The 23,601-nt window shown below is 39.8% G+C and overlaps 2 pseudogenes; both read left to right on the forward strand.

Annotated features, from left to right (window-relative positions):
* Positions 1-5,294, forward strand: part of LOC114512957 — a 113,568-nt pseudogene extending 108,274 nt beyond the window's left edge.
* Positions 5,295-12,513: 7,219 nt separating this feature from the next.
* LOC114512959 lies at positions 12,514-22,917 on the forward strand (annotated as a pseudogene).
* Positions 22,918-23,601: the final 684 nt, after the last annotated feature.

The following is a 23,601-nucleotide window of genomic DNA, read 5'->3' on the forward strand; positions in this document are numbered from 1 at the left end:
ACTGCGCTATAGCAATTATTTTGCTCTTGTTGAGAGAAAGTTTTTTAATACATCGTATTGATTATGCTATTATGGTTACCCCAGTTTTTCTCCCTGTGCTACTCTCCATCCAGTACCCCCATTCCCTCCAGAAAAACCCCCCTTAGTTCATGTCCATGGATCATGCACATAAGTTCTTTGGCTACTCCATTTCCTATACTGTTCTTAACCTCCTCCTGTCTATTCTGTACCTACCAATTAGTAATTCTTAATCCCTGCAACTTCCCCCACTTCCATCTCCCAATGGATAACCCTCCAAATGATCTCCATATATATGATTCTGTTTCCGTTCTGCTTGTTTGCTTAGTTTGTTGTTTAGATTCCATTGGTGATAGTTGTGAATTCATTGCCACTTTTATGTTCCTAGTTGTGATCTTCTTCTTTTTAAATAAGTCCCTTTAACATTTCATATAATAATGTCTTGGTGATGATGAACTCCTTTAAATTTACCTTGTCTGGGAGGCACTTAATCTGCCCTTCCATTCTAAATGATAGCTTTGCTAGATAGACTAATCTAGATTGTAGGTCCTTACTTTTCATCACTTTGAATACTTCTTGCCAGTCCCTTCTAGTCTGCGAAGTTTCTTTTGAGAAATTAGCTGACAGTCTTATGGGAACTCCTTTGTAGGTAACTCTCTGCTTTTCTCTTGCTGCTGTTAAGTTTCCCTCTTTAGCTTTAACCTTTGGCATTTTAATTATGATGTGTCTTGGTGTGGTTCTTTTTGGGTCCATCTTGTTTGGGACTCTCCACGCTTCCTAGATTTATGTCTATTTTCTTCACCATATTAGGGAAGTTTTCTTTCATTATTCTTTCAAATAAGTTTTCAATTCCTTGCTCTTTTTCTTCTCCTTTAGGCACCCCTATGACTCAGAAGTTGGTATATTTGAATATGCCCAGAGGCTCCTTAGCCTATCTCTGTTCTTTCAAATTCCTTTTTCTTCTTGCTGTTCTGATTGCAAGCTTTTTTCTTCCTTATGTTCCAAATCATTGATGTGATTCTCAGCTACATCCCCTCCACTGGGGTTCCCCATAGATTTTTCTTTATTTCACTTAATGTAACCTTCATTTCTGCCTGGGTCTTTTTTATGTTGTTAAAGTACCCAATGAGTTCCTTGAGCATCCTGATAACCAGTGTTTTGAACTCTGCATCTGGAGTTTTATTCTTTTTTTTCATTTGGGTCATATTCTTTGTTTCCTCATTTTGGCAGCTTCTCTGTGTTTGTTTCTATGTATTAGGTTGAGCTGCTTTGACTCTCTTTCTTAGTAGCATGGTCTTTATAGAACAGTGCACCAATAAACTGTATGGGGCAGGGCCTTAAATAATTGCCAGGGTGGGAAAACATGTGGCTCTGTGTAAGGGAAGGCTCGGAGAGGTGACCATGCTGATGCCTGGGAGGAAGCTGTCTCCTGGCACTTGCCTTGTTGTCAGTCACTTTAATTTCTCCCTGTGTGCAACTGGTGTTCTTCCAGCTGTTGCACTGGTGCTGAATCCTTGAGTGGGTGATTCATGTAAGTCCTAAGTCCATTGCAGGTCCTTTAAGAAGAGTCTCCTGAGAATCTCACAGTTTCTTCAACACCCCAAACCCCACTGGTTTTTACAGCCAGGTGTTGCAGGGAATTATCTTCTTGGTGCTGGAACCCTGGGATGGGTGGTCTGATATCCCTCCCAATTTTTATACACTACATGTGGATTTGGGACCTCCCATTCCATGTGTCTGAACCTCTCCATGCCATCTACATTCTGTACCTCTCCAGGAGTCCCGGCATCTATAACCCTTCTATCCATCTCAGTGAATGTTATCTCTTTAAATCCTTGGTTGTTAGACTTCCCTACAGCTTGATTTTCTGACAGTTCTGGGGGATATTTGTTTAGTCTAGTTGTAATTTGTCTAGTTGTAATTATTGCTATAGTTTTGCAAGGAAGCAAGGCATATTTACCTATGCCTCCATCTTGATCTGAAGTAGAAAGTTTTGTTTTTGGAGTTGTTTTTGCCTTCTTTGGGGTGTGCTATATTTTGCTTTTGTTAGACAGGTGCTTTGTTTTTGTTTTTGTTTTTGTTTGGAAGTTGTTTTACATTAAGGAAAGAGTATTGACCTTGGAGATAGATAAATCTGAGTTCTGGAATTAGATTCGGCCTATTTCTTACTCTCATATGAACCATGAGAAGCCATTTTATTCAATGTTTTTTTTGAAAACAATAAAAACAACCTAGAAGAAATGGATACATTCATAGAAACATATAACCTACCATGGCTGAATCATAATCATATAGAAAATCTGAACAGACCAGCTACTACTAAAGAGATTGAATGAATAATCAAAAAGAATTTTCCCAACAAAGAAAAGTATGGGACCAGATTGCTTTACTGGTGAATTCTATCAAACTTTTGAAGAACAATTAACAATGAAATTTTTTAAATGTTTTCAAAACATTGAAGAGAAAGAAACACCCCAAAGTCATTTTATGAGACCAGCATTACCTGGATAGCAAAGCCAGACAAGAACACTGAAAGAAAAATTACAATCCAATATTCCTCATGAAGTCATATGTAAAAATCTTTAATAAAATATTAGCAGACTGAATTGAACAGTACTTTAGAAGGACAATACACCATAATCAAGTAGGATTTATTCCTGAGATGCAAGGTGGTTCAACTATACAAATCAATCAATGTGATATACCAGGTTAACAAGATGAGGGATAAAAATTATATAATCTCAATAGATGCTGAGAAAGTATTTGCAAAATTCAACATCCTTTCATAATAAAAACTCAACAAATTACATATAAATGGGACTTAACATAATAAAGGCTCTTTATGATAAGTTCACAGCTATATCATAAGTAACAGTGAAAAGCTGAAAGCTTCATTCAAGATCAGGAACAAGACAAGGATGCCCACTCTTACCATTCTCATTGGACTTCTCTGAAATCCCTAGCCTGAGGAATTGAGCAAGAAAGTGAAATAAAAAGCATCCTAGTCAGAAAGGAGGAAGTAAAATTTTCTCTGTTTGCAAAGATTCCACCAAAACACTGTTAGAACTAATAAATGAATTCAGTAAAGTTACAGTGCATAAAATCAATATACAAAAAAGTCAGTTGTGTTTCTACACACTAACAATGAACTATTGGAAAGAGAAATTAGAAATACAATTCAATTTACAATTGCATCAAAAAAGAATAAATTATGTAGAAATACATTTAACTAAGGAGGTAAACAATCTATACACTAAAAACTATAAAACACTGGTGAAAGAAATTGAAGAATGCCCAAATAAATAGAAAAATATCTCAAGTTCATGAATCAGAAGCATTAGTATTGTTAAAAAGTCGACCCAGAGTAATAATAGATTCAATAAAATCTCTATCAAAATTCCAATAATATTGTCAAGAAAATCAAAACAACAATCTTAAAATTCATATAGAACTACAAAAGATCCCGAATAAGCAAAGCAATCTTAAGCAAGAAGAATAAAGCTAGAGGCATCACACTTTCTGGTTCGAAGCTATCTTACAAACTTACAATAAACAAAACAGTATGATTTGGCATAAAAACAGACACATGAATCAATGAATCTGAATAGAGAGCTCAGAAATAAACCCACACATATGATCAATTAGAACAAAGGAACTAAGACTATATAATGGGAAAGGACAGTTCCTTCAATAAATGGCATTGGGAAAACTGGATATACACATGAAATAGAATTAACTAGACACTTATCTAACATCACACACAAAAATCAACTCAAAGTGCATTAGCCTGAACATAATACCTGAAACTATAAAACTCACAGAAGAAAACATAAGGTATAATCTCCTTGATATTGATCTTGGTGATGATGTTTAGATTTGATACCAAAATGAAGGCAATAAGACCAGAAACAAACAAGTGGGACCACATCAAACTAAAAAGCTCCTACATAACAAAAGAAGCCATTAACAAATTGAAAAAAACAACCTACAGAATATGAGAAAATATTTGTAAGCCACATATCCAATAAGAAGTTGATATCCATAATATATAAGAAACCCATACAACCCAACGGCAAAAAAATAAAATAAAATAAATGTAACAACCTGAATAAAAATAAGCAAAGGACCTGATAATAGACATTTTCCAAAGAAGATATGCAAAATGACCAACAGGTACATGAAAAGATGCCCACCATCACTGATCAGAGAAATGAACATCAGATCCACAATGAACTATCACTTCATGTTGTTTAGAATGGCTATTATCAGACAAGATGGGGCACAGCATGTTCAGGGTGGTATGACTATAGACAGAATTGTTGAGAACCGCCCTGCCTGGTTTCAGGAGCTGTAACCCCCCTTGGCTAAGGCTGAGTGAGAGACCTTTAGACCAGGAGACACTAAAGAGACAAGCTTACCTCCCTGGCAGGGGCACTATTTCTACTCCTTGTCTGGCCCCCATTGCTTGGTCGGTTAGCCAATGACGGGTAAGATTCTTCAGAAGAGGATGGACATAAGAGAGGCACGATCATGTGTGAGGGCCCTCAGGGAAGAACTTGGAGGCTGTGGAAAATGGGGCTGATTGACCCCCGCCCCTCAGCTTTGACAAAGCCTGAGTCCTCATTCTGCCTGTGGGAAGTCTCAAACCTCTCGGCTGCCTTGTCTCCTCTGCCCGACTCAAGCCTGTAACAATGACAAGGGGTGGTGCAACTCTGTGCTGGAAATGGCGGGATTCCCAGGGTAATCAGGCCTGAGACAGGATATGTAACATCCTGTGAAACCTGCTTTGCTGAGGATGCTCTCAATTAGATTATGAAGGCCTGGGCAGGAAATGAATTTAGCCCCTTAAGTTCTGTAGTTTTTTAGGTGATAAGACTCCAACTCAGTGTGAGCCCTTTTTAGCTCTTTGAACATTATCTATTTGTTTGGTCCTCACTGCCAGACAATGATTAATAAGCTGTATCTGTATTCCTACCCAAAACTACCTAATAAAAGCCTGCTTAGGCAGCAGTGCAGGGCACTCTTCTTTGAGAGAGTAGCCAGGCCACTCTGATGCACCCTCCCCTTGAGATGGTAGCTGTACCATCCCTATTCCTCCACAGGACTCGGTAGTCCGTGTGAATGTCTCTCGTATCTCAACCATTCACAGTGCTGCAGATATTAGTGGCCAGTATCTGCGTCAGCTGGCTCCCAACGTGGGGTCCAAAGAAGACGTATGCAACCCGGCCAACCTCCATGAAGCGCCTGAGCACCATGTTGGTGGCGTTGTACCTTGACCATCCACAGTGCTGCAGATATTGTTGCCCGGTATCTGCATCACAGAATGGCTATTATCAAAAGGACAATAGGTGATGCTGGCTAGGATATAGAAAAAGAGAACCCTTGGGCACTGATGTTGGGAATGTAAACTGGTATACCAGTATGGAGAACTATGTGGAGATTCCTCAGAAATTAAATCTAGAATTGCCATGTGATTCAGCAATCCATTTCTGTACCCACATTCAGAGAAAATGAACTCATCATTTCAAAGGGAGACCTGCACTTCCATGTTCATGGCATCACTATTCACAATAATCCAAGTGTGAAAACAACCTAAGTATCCATCAATGGATGAATGGCTAAAGATGTGATTATATATTATATATTTACACATATGCCATTAAAAGAAGGAAATCCTGCCATTTGCAACATGCATAAGCCTCCACTGGAGCATTATGCTAAGTGAAATAAGTCAGACAGAAAAAGAGAAATGCCACATGGTATCACTTATATGTGAAGTCTTCTTTTAAAAACGTTGACTTCTGAAAACAGAGAGTAGAAGGGACTGGGGGGAGGGGGGAGATGTTGCTCAGAGGATACAGACTTTCAATAACAAAGTGAATAAAATCTGAAAATCCAATGTACAATATGGTGACTATACTTTAAAATACTATATCGTAAAATTAAAATTTGCTAAAAGTATAATTCAAGCGTTCTCACCAAAAGAAAACAGAAAGTTAACTCAATGAGGTGATGAATACACAAATTAACCTGATTGTGGGAAACCTCTCGCAATGTATATGTATATCAAATCCTTGTGCTATATACTTTATTTTATTCATCAATTATGCCTCAATAAAGCTGAAAAGTATATTTTTAAAATAGCTTAATTTGTCTTTTAATTAAACAATTTGTTTCTTTGATAGCTGCAGAAAAGTAAATTTTAAGAAGCATACTTTTACAAAGTTCATAATTGGTTTGTTTCATTATACTTTTTGTGTATCAAGGCATTATGCTTTAGAGAGAATGCATTTAGATATCTGCAACATTTATTTTTCTCTCTAAAATAACAAAATGCTGTAGGTATCCAAGAAAACTATCTTACCATCTTTAAAAAGGAAGAGGATCTCCCATTGTATATAAACCCTCTCTCAAAGAGCCTCTAGCTAACTCTACTATCAGTTGCTACATAAAAATAAAAGTATATAAATAAAAAAGTGGCCACCCCAGCTGAAAAATAATGGAAAAGAAGATTGAAGGTGGAAAATACAGCCTGCTCTTTTTTTGGATGGCTAGCATATTGCTTTTTAAATAAAACAATATGTGTTATAAGAGGAGTGTAGCTATCGAGTACTTGATCTCTTAACCTTCTGATATTTCATATTAGAAAAATAAAATTGATGCCTCTGGTGTGAGGCACAGCTAACTCAAAGTAGAAATGATGTGGGGTCAAATGAAAACTGTGGAGTGTTTATTAGACTGGAAGTAACAATAAAAGAGAAGCTGTGAATGGCGCTACTTTACAGGAACACATTGTACAAAGTCAATGAATATGTTCTCCCTTCCCAATCCTTTGGATCATCATTTTGAAGAAATTCAAGTTTTCACAAACATAGGCAGGCTATAATTTCTGATTCAGACTTTTATCTTGTGCTGTTCTCTGCACTGGAAACCCTAGAACGGTGGGAATAAAAAAGAAATTAAGAGAACTTTAATCTATACCCTCCACTACAAACACAATCATTGGAGATATTTTATAAAGGTAAATATATTTCTCTTAAAAAAAAACAGAGGTTCTCAAATTTAGTCATTCCTAGGCAGTTGAATGGCTTGTAAAGAACTATTGCTAATCTAAGCCATTATTTCTCAACCTTTTTTCATTATGCTCTTCCCAGCTTTTTTAGACTTTTTTTTTCCTAATCATCACCCTCGTGAAATTTTACTACCACAGATACACTGTGTATTTGTGCTTCATACATAAATGTTCCATGGTATTTTTTAGCCCCAAGTTTCACCATCCAGCTGTGCCCCACTTGGGATGAGATTGCCCTCCTCAGGGTACAAGCTCACAGTTCTCAGAGAAGTTTCTTCTTCAGCCCCCAACCACCCCTGAGTCAAGGCACGATTGGCCCATATTCAGCTTTAATCATAAGTCAGGAGCTGCTGACACCAGTGAATCTGTCTTCACATGACAAAAAAATAAAAAGAGGAAGACAGAAGAAAAAGTCAAGTGGAATTTCATAAATAAGGGCTTAACTGACAGACACGACGAGCCCAAGGGGAAAAAATCACCAGTTATGACTGAGGACAGACTGAATCACCCTCCAGAACTATCAAAGCCCCAAACGAGATCCTGCTCATCTTCACAGAAACACAAAGTATGAATTGCAAAGGAAATAGTTCCAAACCAACACCATGCCACATTTTCCTGATCTTTCTTCTTTTTAGTGTGTGTGTGCCAGTGTATGTGCATTTTGAAGTAATTAAGCACAATTGAGGTATTGGTATTTCCTCCTGACATGTGTTTAGAATCCTTCTAGTATCTTATACTTTATTAAGCTCACCCAATAATAAGCTCTAGTCAATCTAATTTCCAGAAGAAATGTTTTTTTATTTCCAAGTTTATTAATATATCACATTACTAAATCTCTAAATCTGATTGTTGAAGAAATGACATAATGAATAAAACCTCCAAGGATAAGCTAAATTTGTACTTATGCATTCAAGAAAATTTAGTACCTATATGTATATATTTGAAAATATAATTACCCCATGATATAATAAAAAATCTAACCATAGGAAATTAGTGTGCCCATCCTCTGATTTTCTAAATTAAGTGATTAAAGCACCTTCTGAGATCACGTTTCAAGAGAAGTCGTTGTAGATTGATTCTTTTGGTAGGAAGATCATCTGTTGAGTTAGACATGGTTTTCTCTTTTCCTGGCATTTCAACGTGAACTAAATTAGTTTTTCCAACAACAGGGATTGTTAGGAGTTAAATTTCAAGAACAATGACCAAGGTCGTTTCAGTCAATGCAAGCTATATCCTTAGGCCAGAGATAACATGACTCTCTGTACCTTCAAAGACCAAGAGAATCCTAAACCAAGGAGCCTGGGATTTTGTGGTTAAGCAGGATTAGTTAAACTGCCCTGAACTCCTTTTGAGACATGAGAAGTTCTCAGTTTGATTCTCTCATTCTTTGGGCTACAGCAAGTGGGCTGTTTGGTATACTCATCGTGAAGTCTGAACTTCACAGGGCTTTAAGTGGTAACTCATGAGGGATCAAAAACTGGTTCCAATTTGACTTGAAAATGAAAACACAAGTGAAAGGGAGAATAAAACCAGTGCTCACATGACTGAGAAAGGGCAGGTGCCACCCTACGTACATACCCAGCGAATGGACTTCTAGAACTTTATTCTGAAGAACTAACAATGAATGTGCCTAAAGATTTACTATAAGGACGATACTTGCAGTGTTAATTTATTGTAAACCCCTAACTACCCACTTCATGGAAATAGTTAAATGAATAATGATTGATCCAAACATTTTCATACAAAAACAGGTAATAAATCTATATTAAAGTATCAATGTAAGTGAAATAATCCAGGAATAGAAAGACAAATGCCATCTAATTCACTTACAAAAGGTACCTAAAGTGGTAAAATTCACGGAGAGGAGAAGTAGAATGCGGGTTGCAAGTGGCTCAGGGAGACGGGAGCAGAGAGTCACCGTGCAATGCTCACAGCCTCCAGAAGGAGAGACGAGAGTGTGCTGGAGAGTGTGTGCACCATGTGAGTGTGCTCAGCACTGCGGGACTGCGCACTTGGAGATGGGCAAGGTGGGGAATTTGTATATTATGTGTATTTACCACAATTAAAATTTTTATTAAGAAGTTATTATGAGTAGTTTCATTTTCTTTATTGTATTGTCTGCATTTTCTAAACATTTTCTATAAATATATTTTGCTTATAATGAAGAGGCGGCCTATTTATGTTAAGAAAACTCATTCCATTTTAGTTAATATTGTTTGTAGTGCCTAATAACTTTGTGTGACAATAATTAGGGATTTTGGTCATTATCCCTGCTGAATATATTTTCTTTACTCAGATGCTCTCCCTACCACATACCCCCATATTTGTCCATAGAAGAGGCATACATTCTTCGAGACCAAATTTAAGCTCACTTTCCCTAGAAAATCTTCTTGTAGAGCCTCAGAGAGATGTACTCTTTTTGTGAAAATCTAAGAGAACACCAAAACCCCTGTATTGAATTGGCCTGGAATGCATGTGTGTGCACATGTGTATGAAGCTAAAATGAGTTCTGTGCTATTCTGATGCTTTACATACAACACAGCCAACCTTTGTTTAAAAACACTCTCAACATCAACATCCTCAAAGAGCGGAAGCTGGGATACAAGCCTGTGAAATCAGGCACTGTACTCACACACTAAGACGGCTTCTTGCCCTGGCATTTGCCTTTTTGTTCTCAGTAACGAGTAAACTCCCAAATCTTGCCTGTCAACCTGGCCTTCTACATCCAGCAAAATGAAGAACAAGAGAAGAACTTGGCCTATACCTCAGTAGTGCTAATTCAGAAGACACCATGACCTGCCTGCCCCACACAACTCTACTGGTGCCCTTAGTTGTTTTGCTCTGGAGGCCAATGACATCATCTTCTAGACACACAGAATGACATGGGAAGACCTTGAGGACAAAACAACAGGCACAGAACCTATTTTCCACCTGGAAGAAGCACAGGGGCCCTTCTTCCCAGGCTTCCACTTTCATCAGCTGGCAAAAGTTGCATTCTTTTTTTTCCAAAGAAGAAAAATAGCTACTGAATTCCACCTCTGGTGTCTTTTAAATGGAAATGATTGAGGTGTTCTGCTTTCTTTGAAAGTTTCTGGTTGCAGTATCTGGAGACTCTTCTTTTTCAAATACTGAATAGCATGTGCCTGACCTGTCTTTTTACTCAAAATCAAGTCCTGTTTGCCAGTTTCCATTTGTGCACAAAACACACCAATCCTCCAGTTTCAGTTGGAAAAAAAAGTGTGTGGGGACAACTGTTTATTAAACAAAGACACTTTTATTTCATCTTAAGCATGCATCCTGGTGCTATAGTGTTGGTAACAACAAATTCTCAGTGTAAAAAATTATTGCATTTGAAGGATAAATAATATATTATTAGTTGACTTTGTTGCCAGGAAATTTTTGTAATAAATTTTTGATTGAGAGAGCAGGTTCTGGTGTCAATTCTGGACTCACTAGGGTGAGCATGACATTAGGTGAGATTCGACTAGTTAGTTCCACTTTACCCATCTGTACAATGGGGCCTTGATGATGAAGAATGTTCCTAATGTAAAAGGTTCAAGTGATGATTGAACAAAATCCTCCATGTACATGGCCTAACACAGTGTCTGCCAAATCTAGGCACTTAATCTATATTAGCTATCAGGATTAATCATTGGAGAAACATTACCAAAAAATTCTGACTTCATTTGTTTTTCAGTGAAATCTGCTATGGGTGCTGTGAGATGCTTGGAATATGTATCCTCTATTCAGACTCTTCTTCGGTCTCTTCTTCTCTCTTCTTGCACTCTGACTCCAAAATCATAGCCTTATTCATTACTGAACGTGTGCTTTGTCTGTGGGCTTCAAACAATAATTGGTAAAACAGGACCCTTAGTGACTATAATATGGTGAATTGAATTTTCTCATCTGGAAAAATTATTTCCTTTTTTAAAATTAATTTGGGTGACATTGGTTAACAGTGCTCTATAAGCTCCAAGTACACACTTCTACAATACATCATTTGTATAATGCATTGTGTGCTCACCATTCAAAGTCGCCATACATTTGACCCCCTTTACCTTGTTCAACCCGCCTGAACCCCACTTCCCCTCTGGTAGCCACCATTCTATCTCTGTTTATGAGTTTGTTTTGTTTATTAGTTTGTTGCTTTCTGTTTTATATCCCACATATGAGTAAAACCATACAGTTCTTGTCTTTTTCCCTCTGATTTATTTTGCTTAGCATGATGCTGTTGTAAATGGCAACATTTCCTATTTTCTTATGTCTGAGCAGCATTCCATTGTGTATTTGTATGACATCTTCTTTATCCAATCACCCATTAAAGGACATTTAGGTTGTTTCCATGACTTGGCTGTGGGGAGTAATGCTACAATGAACATAGGGGTACATATAGCTTTACAAATAAGTGTTTTCATATTTTTCAGGTAGATACCCAGAAGAGGAATTGTTGTATCAGATGGTAACTCTACTCTTAATTTTTTGAGAAACCTCTGTACTGTTTTTCAGAGTATCTGTACCAATTTACATTCCCACCAACAGTGGGAATGAGGGTTCCTTTTTGTTCACATCTTCTCCAACACTTATTACTTGTCTTATTGATAAGAGCCATCCTAACAGGTGTGAGGTGGTACCTCATTGTGGTTTTGATTTGCATTTCCTTTATAGCTAGTGAAGTCCAACATTTTTTCATATATCTGTTAGCCATTTGTATGTCTTCTTGGGAAAAACGTCTATTCAGGTCCTCTGCCCACTTTTTTATTGGATTGTTTTTTTGTTTTGTTTTTATTATTATTATTTTTGCCATTAAGTTGTTTTAGTTCTTTATATATTTTGGATATTAGACCCTCATTGAAGGTATTATTTGCACACATCTTCTCCCATTTGGTTGGTCATGGGAAAATTATTTCTGTTTTTACCCATGTAACTTAAAACTTTTCTGAGACAGATTTGTTTTGGCTTTATGTTTAATACCTGTAGTAGGCCTCAGATGATTGGAAAGAACACATATTTGACTGACACAGACCTGGGTTTAAGTCCTGTGCCCATAGCTGTGTGACTTCAGATATGCAGCCTCTCTGATCCTCAATCTCTTTACCTACAAAATAGGGAATAGAAACAATTACCCATTTTTAAAATGAATCTGCCAGTTCTATCTTGAAACACCTAATTTTGAAAAGCAGCTCTCACTGTAAAATACAAAGAAAGAAATTTAGAAGGTGTTGGAAATTTTAGCCAGGCCTAAAATAATCACCTTTAAAGATGGTTGTCATCATCATAGGTATTTCTCATAGTAATTCCAGGAAGGTTTTTATTATAAAATGAAAAGGACAGAGAAAAGGCATGGCACTTTCGGTTCTTAGTTAAGTCTTTCTGATAATGGGATAAGGTAATCAGAACCCAGGCGTCTCGCTGACGAGCTCACCATGACCACTATAGTTGGAAAGGCCCCCTGCCCCAGAGCCATGACAGCTCTGAGAACTGGAATCAGCCTTCATCCATTACTGAAAGTTTTAAGGAGCATCTCTCCTTTCTGCCTCTCCTCTGCTCTCCTTGGCCTAGGTCATTCACGGGTAAGCATTCTGCCATCCCTCTCCTTTCCAGGTGGGCTCCTGGCAGGTCACTGCCCTTAACTGCATCCACCTTCGGAAAGCCAGCTTCTTCCCTTTGTTTCTTGTAATAAGGAAATATGTTCATATTTGATTGCTTAATAGAGAAAGGCCTGGTTATTAAGTGGCTTTATCAACAATGACATTTCCATCATTGAAAAAAAAATCCATTTCTCATCAGAGACCTTCAGTTTCAAGGGACATGTCTGAGTTCTGACTTTATTGGCAAGTGAAGGAACAAGATGTGAGCCTTCAGAGGTGGGAGAGCAGGATCTCCTTCCAAGGTTGAAGGTTATGAGCTCACTCTGGGACAGTGGGAATTGATGCTTCAGGTGCTCCTCCCTCGGCCGTCCTGGTCCCAAGAGTGAACTTTGGGAAACACTGCTGTAAACGTCAGAGCTTTTTGGCTGGAGCATATCCCTGAGTGAGCCTTACACTGGAACAATCCTCCTCCTCAGGCACATAAGCAATCTCAGGCACAGAGGAGATGTTCTGGGCATTTCTTCAGAATAGCTGTACCACCCTGGTAACCCTTGGGGTAACCCAAGCCTCTTGCCTCCCCAGTCCTGAGGTGTGGCTGAAAACAACGGAAGCCAGGGGCCGGGCTCCTCCAGGGGCTACAGCTGGGGAACCTGACCCCCAGGGTGCTTCTAAATTCAATCATTCAGATCAAGGAGCAAAGGCAAACAAGTAGAAGACTAATTCGTGTGGCTTTAGGAATATTTGAAGAGGAAAACCCTGTGGAAATCCTAAACTTCTGGCGAATCTCAGCAGTGGGGAGTTTATAAATCTTTGTCATTTGAATACTGAAGACAACGTAACATATTCCCTGCCCTCAAACTAGCAAAGGTGCACATCTCAATCACGCACTTAATGCCTAGATTTAGTTTCTGACAATAATACTTATTCTGTTTTTCTGTGCTTATACACCAATTCAAAAACAGAATTAACATAAATATTTTTGGAGCAACCACTAAGTAACTTTTGATAGGTTTTCATCTGTCTGGTCATTCAGGGGCCAACAATTTGCCCATCATTGCTCCAGGTGTTACAAATACAAGTCCTCAAAGAATGGGGAGACAAGTCAATAAACACTTATAATAGGGAATAAGGTGACACAGAGAGAATTATGTAAGTTTCAGTTGGATTACAGAAGAGGAACTGGTAAACTCTATGTGTGCGGGTGAGAAAAAGCTTCTCAGAACTGAGACTTGAAAAATGAATGAAAGGTTGAAGTGAGGAAGCAAAAAGAGGGTGTGGAGAACACCGCGTGTGCAGGCATAGAAGTGTTAGAGAAGAACTGTGAGAGGGAAAATAAATCAGTTCAATACACAGCAGAAACAGCAATGGTAGGCCAAAGGCCAAGTGGCAGGGAGTCACAAGGTACCGCTTGCTGATGCCTTTCCCTCCCTACACTCCAGCTCCAGCCCTGCCATCAGTACTAGAACCTGCCCTGCTTTCCCACACAGAGCTGTTGATCATTCTTTCTCATTGGGGACAGTGGAGCGTGTGGAGAAGCACCCTGCTCACAGAATGGTCTGACTGATGGGAGTGTTCCAGGGGGCCCGGGGCCCTGAGAGTCCACACTTTAAGTTCTTGGCTTTGCACTGCAAAGAATTCAAACAGGGGAGCCAGGGTAGAGTTAAAAGTGTGAGTTTATTAGCAAAGCAGTGAGGCCAAGTAGGCTTCTCCACAGAGAGAGCAGCCCCCCTTTAGGGAAATTTTCTTCCTTTATTGAGGTCTATTTAATTGGAGGGTAGGGTATTTAATGAGGGAGAGGAATATTCAGGATCTTCCCAGACAAGGGGTGGGGATTTCTCAGAGGAGCTCCAGCAGCCATTGTTTTATGTGAGCTTTCCATTTCTAATGATGGTGACATGGTGTGTCATTTAGCATGCTAATGTATTACAATGAGCATATAACGAAGCTAGGGTTTATGGGCAGGTGAAATTAGTCACCATGATGAATCTAGCTGGTCTCTGCCAGTTCTAAGCCATAAATTGGTGGCCCATGGGCTGTAGCTTTTATCGATTGCAGCTGTTCCGCCACATACCCTGTCTCACAGTGAGTTTCAGTTCATTAAAAGAAAGTTCTATTTGTTGCTCTGTTCTGCAACGTGGGGCCAAAACAACACATACATATAAGAATAAGTACATCTTTTCAAAATGAGTAATCGGCTCAGCTTGAGATAGTTGGAGAAAGTGGTGCCTTGCCAGGCACAATGGGAGCACAAGGACAGGCCCAGGACAGGATGGAGACCTGGCTGGGCCCACGACAGGGAGTGCTGAGCTAGTCTGTTGCCTGTTCTGCAGTTCTCTTTCCTCGCCTATAAACCATCTAGAATTTGAGATGTGGCTGTCAGCTTTCTTCAAGGAAAGGTAATAAAGACAAAAGAAATATCTCAATTTTAGAGGGTTATGTTTTATTTTAACTTCCTATATGAAATACAGATCTATCTAGCAGTATAGGTAGGGTAGAATATGATTCCAAAAATATCAGAAAGCAAAGGCTAACATACCCAAAAGTGTACAGAGAAACCATGTGAAATAGTTCAGATTTTAAAAATAAGTACTCTGCATAAGAAGGAATAATTTAGTGACAAAAATATTCATAACTTAACAAATAAGCTCTTCCTAGTCCTTACATCAGTAAAGGGACATTTTCCAACCTTCCTTTCCATGCACTCTGAAAAAGGTAACATATTAGATGCTAGCCTTACTGCAAAATTGATTTCGATAATGGTAAAGGAGCCAAGAAAAGTCATTAAATAAGCAAAGAAACAAATAAAATGACTTCTTGAGTTATCATGAGGCTCCACCCTCATGAACGGAACTGGTGCCCTCCTGAAAGAGGCTCCAGGGATCCCCCCATCACTTCCTCCAAGGGAGGACACAACAGGAGTCAGCAGTCCCCAACTCAGAGAGGGGCCTGCGCCGGACCCTGAGCTTGCTGGCACCCTTCGCGATGGACTTCCCAGCCTCCAGAATTGTGAGAAACACCAGCCAGTCTTGTGAATATTGTTGTAACAGCCCAAATGGACTAGGAAATATTGTTAAGTACTCATTTGTATCTGATGTAGTTCTTTTAGTATGCAGTTTTGAGATCATGCATGTTGTTGTATGTGTCAGTAGTTTACTTCTTTTTATTACTGAGTATCCCATTGAATAAGAATACCTACATTTTATTGATCCACTTATCAGTTGATTGGCATCCAGCTGTTACTAGTTCAGGGCTATTATTGAGGTAGGATAGTAAGAAGCTAGGAAAATTCCTTGGCGAGTGGAATGGGGAACTGAAACAGAGAGCTAAACAAACTGGTGGAGCAATTTTCAGCCAGATACAAAAGGTCACCTCCCTAGAGATGACATCTAGGCCTCATTTGTATTTCAGCTCCAGGCCCAGGAAAGCAGCAAAACCTGGACTAACTGCAGTGACTGATGATCCCCTTCCCTGGCCCTGACCAATCAGTGGAGAACATGACCTTGAAAGGGTGCACCTGGAAAGCTAGTGAATATTCTGCTGAACCTGTCCCCTGAGACCTCCCCTAAGGTTCCCTTCTACAACAGAGAAATAAAAGCCTCAAGAAAAAAGGAACCATTCACTGGGGAGCAGCCACACCATTCCTTCTCCTTCCCTCTTTTCTTCCCCAACAGGCATGCATCTCCTAAACTCTAAGGGTCCCCACAGACTTGCAGCCAGAGGAACAGTGGGCAGCAGCAACTCATCCCAGGCTAACCCCTGGCCCTGTCTCCAAGGCCCCTTTTCCTTTGACTCCCCAGTGAGCTAAGGCAGCCCAGCCTAGGCTGTCCTGTTGCATTAATAAAGGGTGACCATACCCCCATGGTCACCTGGACTCATGGTGTGAAATCTTTCCTACACGAAGTCAAGAACCCACACACTACAGCTGTCCCTAGGCCAACCCACTCAGGGCCAGGTCTCCTATCTGATAACATCATGAATAATACCGCCATGAACATTCACATACACCTACCAGTGTATGTGTAGACAAATGTTTTTATTTCTCTTAGACAGACACTTAGGGAATGGCTGGATTATGGTAGTCTTACGTTTCCCTTTTTAAGAAACTGGTAAACTTTTCTAAGTGGTCGTCCCATTTTGCATTCCTAGACTAACTTTTAATTCAGCATATTTCAATTATCTTTATTTATTGTTTGTTTATAAGCCAAATTCTACATTTGGAGCTCTGTTCTGTCTTCTGTAATTTTTCTGCGAGTCTGCTTCCCAGACACACACACACACACACACACACACACACATTCACGCTTATGCACACACACCAGAGCCAAACAAAACCCCTTCAGCACCTCTGCCCTTGATTAGGGGTCTCACAGCCAGACAGACTAAGCAGTGAGGAAACCAATAATATATTGGATTTAGCCAATCCGTATAGTAGGCTATTTTTACTTATGTGATTAGCTTCGTTCTCAAAGTAAGCCCTAGGACAAAGAACAAAATCTCCTTCAGGACAAACAAACAAAATGGCCAACAAATCTATAAGAAAATGGAAGATGGCCTGAAGCAGCTCGGTCTTTTGTGACCCTTAAAATTATGACAGCAGAGAAGGAGTCCTTTTCAGGAAGAGAGAAAACAAAACAACAAAAGAATTCTTCCTCTGGAGAAAGTACTTGCTCACTACACATTTCATTGTTTTGAAACTGCCCTCATACCTGATTGCCATTCCCCTGAAAAACCTTCTTGTAGACTCTTCAGAGAGACACAAAAAAGTATATTGAACAGACAAGTATTCACCCCAAAGCAAGAGAATGGCTTCCTAATGTTTTAAAAAATGCTTGTTTCTTTACATAATTATAAATATAATTATTTCAACCATAGTCCCCTACAATAAGAAGGTTTTTCTCTGGAAGAAAAAGTTAAAAAGGAATATATAAGGGAACATATCAAAATTTATGAGCTTCTCAAAGAACTTTTTCATTTAAATCAATCCACAAGTTTGATTTGCTATGCCAGTTTAAAAAAAAAAAAAAAAAAAAAAACTAGATGGGAATAACAGAGGAGGAAAAAGAATTCTAAGAGGAATTAGCAAAATTGATGCCCTATGTCATTCCCTTACTTTATCTTTAGCCTGATCTTTACTCCTAGTTCTGCTTTATGTTATTGAAGAAGCTACAGTCTTCCTTAAGCCAAAGGTAACATGTGCTAATAAAAATTAATTTGGCTAATAAGAGAATTTAGGATTATCCAAAATTTTCAGTTCTTCCAGAAATAAAAAGATGCCTGTCTTTTCTTGTTTGGTATCTTCTAAAGAGATTTAAATTATTATAGAAATAACATTAATGACACCATCACATTAGATTTACCCACAATAAGAAAATGGCCTTGAAAAATGTCCTTGGTGTACATTTTAGGCATGGTGGCTAATTGTCCCTCTCACTTGTTTTAGGCCATTTGCTCTTTTTTTTATATTTCCTTTTTTTTAAGATTTTATTTATTTTTATTTTTTAGAGAGGGAAGGGAGGGAGATAGAGAGAAAGAGAGAAACATCAATGTGCAGTTGCTGGGGGTCATGGCCTGCAACCCAGGCATGTACCCTGACTGGGAATCGAACCTGTGACACTGGTTCACAGCCCATGCTCAATCCACTGAGCTATGCCAGCCAGGGCTTAGTACATTTGCTCTTGTCAGGAGGGGTAACATAACTCCCATCAACTGCACATGCGCTTTTCTGGGTTTTCTATGAGTTGGAGGAGTTTGACTTGACTCAGTTCTACTACCCAAGCTCTTATGACCAATATCAGTTATTTACAAAATTCAATTACAAATTTTATAGACATCATCAACAAATGAGTTCAACTTTCTATTTAAAATCATATTATATACATTGCACCTGGAAGTTCTCCTGAATTCAGATCATATTGAAGTCAGAATTCAGAAATGAGTTTTGGGCTACTTGCCCCTCCTTCACCTATGTTTTCTCAGAACAAACCCATGTTTGCAGCTGCTGTGGCCTCATTATTGCCTCCTGACCTCACCAGAGCCCAGTTCCAGTCCCACCACCAGGTTATTGGATGAAGCTGGACACTTGACTAGAGGAAGTTAATCCATTGACTCAACAATAACTGTATGATTCCCTCTCCAGAGAATTTGAACCAAGAAGCAAAATGACTATTGGAAAATGGTACAGGGATTCAGCAATAAAAGCTCCTGAAGAGATAAAGCCAGATTTGGGGCCATGGCAAGTTGGAGCTGCTCACACACTGACATTATGGAAGATCGCAAAATATGAGTGAGCAGAGGAAGGTGACCTACAGAAAGTAAAGCGAAACAGGAGAGAGAGAGACCAAGCAGGGGGAGAAAAAGAAAGAAGAAGAGAGAAGAGAGAATCGATCTAATCCTAACATTGCAATTCTTTCCAGTTTGCAAGATGTTTGGCTATATTTTATTTCCAGATTTCTAGGTCACAGATGACTTTAGGATAACTCATCAAGTTCTTATATGCAATGGGTATATTAATCAAATATAACTGTTAGGAATTAACCATAAAGCCACTTAAATTTTTTCTCCTGTTTTCCCCTTCTATTTTATTTGGGGTGGGAGACTTTTTTACTGTCCCTGTTTAAAATATCTTTTCTGCTCATTTTAATATAACATAACATCGTATGGTCAATTTAAATTGTAAACAAAATTCTCAAATCTTGCTATTTAAAAGGTCCTGTTCCAAGTTAGGGACAAAGCTTCCAACTTCACTCAGAGTTTTACAGCTACTTCCTGTGGGATGGGGGATGATTCTTCCCCATGGGTCTCTCATGCTTCTGCATATCTTGCTGGAAAGGCACTGACTTTCCTTTGTTCTGTATTTATCTTGTCAAGGATCTTTGCCTAGTGAACAGACTTAAAAGACAGAGATAGAATCTCCCTCAAGATGAAGAACAGACTGATTGCTGTCCGGTATAATAATGTCTCTCTCTGGAGAAAAGACAGGCATGTTTGTGGCCTATTAGAAAATATTCAGGTTCCTTCAATTTAGAGTTTTCTCTCCTATAGTCTACTACATATGCTGGTGAAATCTGTCCCCCTTTGCATCACCCTGTGGAAACTAAGGCTCAGGGAACCATCATAGGAGGACCATTACTATAAACAATAAGTTGTTTGTTGTTTCTGGCCTGAGTCTTTTGTCTCTTACGAGCATCCAATGAACTACAGGAGGCCAACTTGCAAGCAGGGCAAACTCCAAGGCCCCTCACAGTTTGACACTTCCTCCCCTCCAGGCAGGAACTTCTACCCTGGGCAAAGTGTGGTAGTAGCCTCTCATCAGTGCTCTCTACCTCTTCCTCTACTCACCGGCTATTTTCTGATCCCTAAAGGGTGAAGGGAGTACTCACTGAGAGAATAGAGAAGCAAAGGAAAATACTTACCTATTACTTTCAAAAGCTGGATTCTCTCTGTCTGGGAGCCTGGCATATGTTTGCATTATTTTTATGGGTTCTTTAAAGAATCCATTGTTAGAATGTCCCTTTCCTCCGGCAAGATGGAGGAATAGGTGGTCGCACCGTACCTCCTAGTACAACCAAGATTAGAAAACCAATAATTTACAACAATAATTTACTATCAGAATAACACCCAGATCCGGCAGAGGATTTATCTGAATGGAAGTCGAGCAGCCAAGAAGTTGAAGTAGACGCGTTCATCCGGACTGGTAGGAGAAGACGAGCCGGCAGGCGCGGGGCTGGCTCCAGTCGGCGGCGCGCGGTGGTCGGGGGAAGGTTTGGCGCGAAATCGGCGCAAAAGCCATCGGGCGCGTAAGAAGTCAGCGGTGATCCCTGAGTATGCAAGCTGCGGCTGGCAGACCCAGAGGGGCAGCGATTGTGGACCAGGGCAGAACTCGCGGCCCGGAAGCCCAGACAAGGGTCTGAGTCCAGGGGAACGGAACTACCGCCATTGTTTTCTCCCGCACCGCTCCCGCTCCGCCCCCACATATAACGTCATAATCTAGCGACCGGGGTGCCCGGCCCCGGTGAGCACCTAAGGCTCCGCCCCGCACCGTAACAAGAGCAACCAGACCGGAAAAAAAAAAAAAAAGGAGAGACAGGGGGAAAAAAACCCATGTTTTCAACAGAGCAAATCAGTCCCCCAGGACTCATCCTTTTGAGCGACCAAGAATTAGCCAATCTATCAGATGCGCAGTTCAAAACACTGGTGATCAGAAAGCTCATGGAACTGGTGGATTTTGGATGAAATTTAGATAAAAGAATGCAGAATACCATAAAACAGATGCAGGAAGACACGCGGAGGAGAGCCAATAGTGAAAGGAAGGAATATGAGTCTCAAAACAATACAGTGGACCAGAAGGAAGATAGAATCAACCAAGCAGGAAAGCATGATGAAATAAGAATTCAAAAAATCAAAGAAAAGCTTAAGAACATCCAGGACACCTTTAAACGTTCCAACATCCGAATTATAGGGGTACCAGAAGGGAAGGAGCAACAAGTGGAAAAGTTATTTGAACAAATAATAAAGGAGAACTTCCCCAATCTGGCAAAGGGAACAGTCTTCCAAGAAATCCAAGAAGCTCAGAGAGCCCCAAAGAAGTTGGACCCAAGAAGAAACACACCAAGGCACATCATCATTACATTAGCCAAGGTAAAAATGAAGGAGAGAATCCTAGAAGCAGCAAGAGGTAAGGGGACAGTCACCTACAAAGGAGTTCCCATCAGACTGTCAGCTGATTTCTCCAAAGAGACCTTACAGGCAAGAAGGGGCTGGAAAGAAATATTCCAAGTCATGAAAGACAAGGACCTACATCCCAGATTGCTCTATCCAGCAAAGCTCTCATTTAGAATGGAAGGGCAGATAAAGTGCTTCTCAGATAAGGTCAAGTTAAAGGAGTTCATCATCACCAAGCCCTTATTTTATGAAATGCTAAAGGGACTTATCTAAGAAAAGAAGATAAAGAAAAGACATGTATAGTAAAAGGACAGCAAACTCACAAATATCAACAACCACACCTAAAGCAAAACCAAAAGAAACTAAGTAAACAATTAGAACAGGAACAGAACCACAGAAATGGAGGGCACATGGAGGGTTAGCAGCAGGAGGGTGGGAGGAGGAGAGAGGGGGAAAAGGTATAGAGAATAAGTAGCATAGAATGTAGGTTGAAAATAGATAGGGGGAGGGCAAGAATAGTACGGGAAATGTAGAAACTAAAGAACTCATAAATATGACACATGGACATGAACTAAAGGGGGAAATGTGGGTGGGAGGGGGTACAGGGTGGAGGGAAGAGAAGGGGGGATATGGGACAACTGTAATAGCATAATCAATAAAATATATTAAAAAAAAAAAGAATGTCCCTTTCCTGTTGCAAGTTGCTGGAATCATAGGGTAGTTGTCTGAGACCTGAAAGTTAAGAGCTTCTTGGTGCCAGGGAAATGCACCCAGTAGGTAACCGTGCCACAAAATGAATATACTGAGTTACACCACAAGTGCCACATGGATATTGTTTGGATTACCATGAGGAAAAGAGAAAGAAGGAAAGTTGAGAGGCTCATGAATATTCAAAGAAGGCAAAAAAAGATGATCAGTTTGAAGCTATACCATAAACAATACCATGCTGAGAAAATACAAATGAAAAAGACTATCAAGATGCATGAAGATAGAAACACTAAACAAAAAAATGATGGAAAGACTCCACAAGGAGTAGTACCTGCCTATCTACTGGACAAAGAGAGACAGGCTTAGCTAAAGTACTTTCCAATATGATTAAACACAAATGGAAAGAGAAAGTAGGAAAATGGGAAGTCCCTCTGCCCAAAGTTCATATCCAAGGAGAAAGAGAGGTTCTAAAATTTATTCAAACAGGAAAGAGAAAGAAGAAAGTGTGGAAGAGGATGGTTACTAAAGTCTGCTGTGTTGGAGATGGCTTTACCGGAAAACCACCTAAATATGAAAGATTCATTAGGCCACTGGGCTTATGTTTCCAGAGGGCCCATGCCACACAGCCTGAACTGAAAGCCACCTTTTCCTGCCAACACTTAGTGTAAAAGAGAATCCCTCATCCCCACTTTATACAACTTCGGGTGTTATTACCAAAGGTACTATCATCGAGGTGAATGTGAGCAAGTTGGGCCTTGTGACACAAGGACGTAGGTTATTTGGGGAAAATATGCCCAGTTACCAACAATCCTGAAAACGGTGGATGCATAAATGCAGGCTTACTGGTTTAACAGCAGTTTCACACAAGTAACTCCTTATAATGATTGAAGACTATGTATCAACCAGAAAAACTGCTTTACTGTGATGTTGCTGAGTGCTCTCAAACAGCTTCCATATCTGCAGTCATCAAGAGAACTATTTATTCTATTGTAAGGAACATCATAATGGCCCAGTTTAGAAAAAAAAATAATCCACTGCTAGACAGCTCTTCCTGAAGTCCCTCTAATTCAGATAAATGCATCTCTCAACAGGATGACACTGCTACTTTTTTCACAGCTCCAAAGAATCCCGTTGTCCATCTTTAGCCTCCATCTGCTGCAATCCCATCTCCCATCATGATGGCCTATTGAACAGAGCCTAATCCAACATCACACTGCCTCTCGTATGTGTGTGGTTCAGCCCCGATCCTCAGGAGACATGTGTGAAGATTTTCTTTGCCTTGGCAGATTTGAGGAGTGCAAGCTAACACCAAAACAACTCCCTGCCTCTCGTGCTGCTCTGGCACATGTCAAGTCAGACACCAGTGGTCAGGGTCCTTCCTCTGCTCTATCAGTTAACCCTGTTGAAACCATCTTTCCTAGGCTTAAAGGGAGAATAAGAAACCACTTACCTCTACCCTTTGTGGGGCGAGGGGAACAAGGCACATAACACAGTCTAAGAAATACTTGTCACAAATTCTGGCTCCTTCATTTTCAGTAATGTAAACTTTATATC

Source organism: Phyllostomus discolor, chromosome 2 (assembly GCF_004126475.2).
Source record: "Phyllostomus discolor isolate MPI-MPIP mPhyDis1 chromosome 2, mPhyDis1.pri.v3, whole genome shotgun sequence".
Taxonomy (NCBI): Eukaryota; Metazoa; Chordata; class Mammalia; order Chiroptera; family Phyllostomidae; genus Phyllostomus; species Phyllostomus discolor.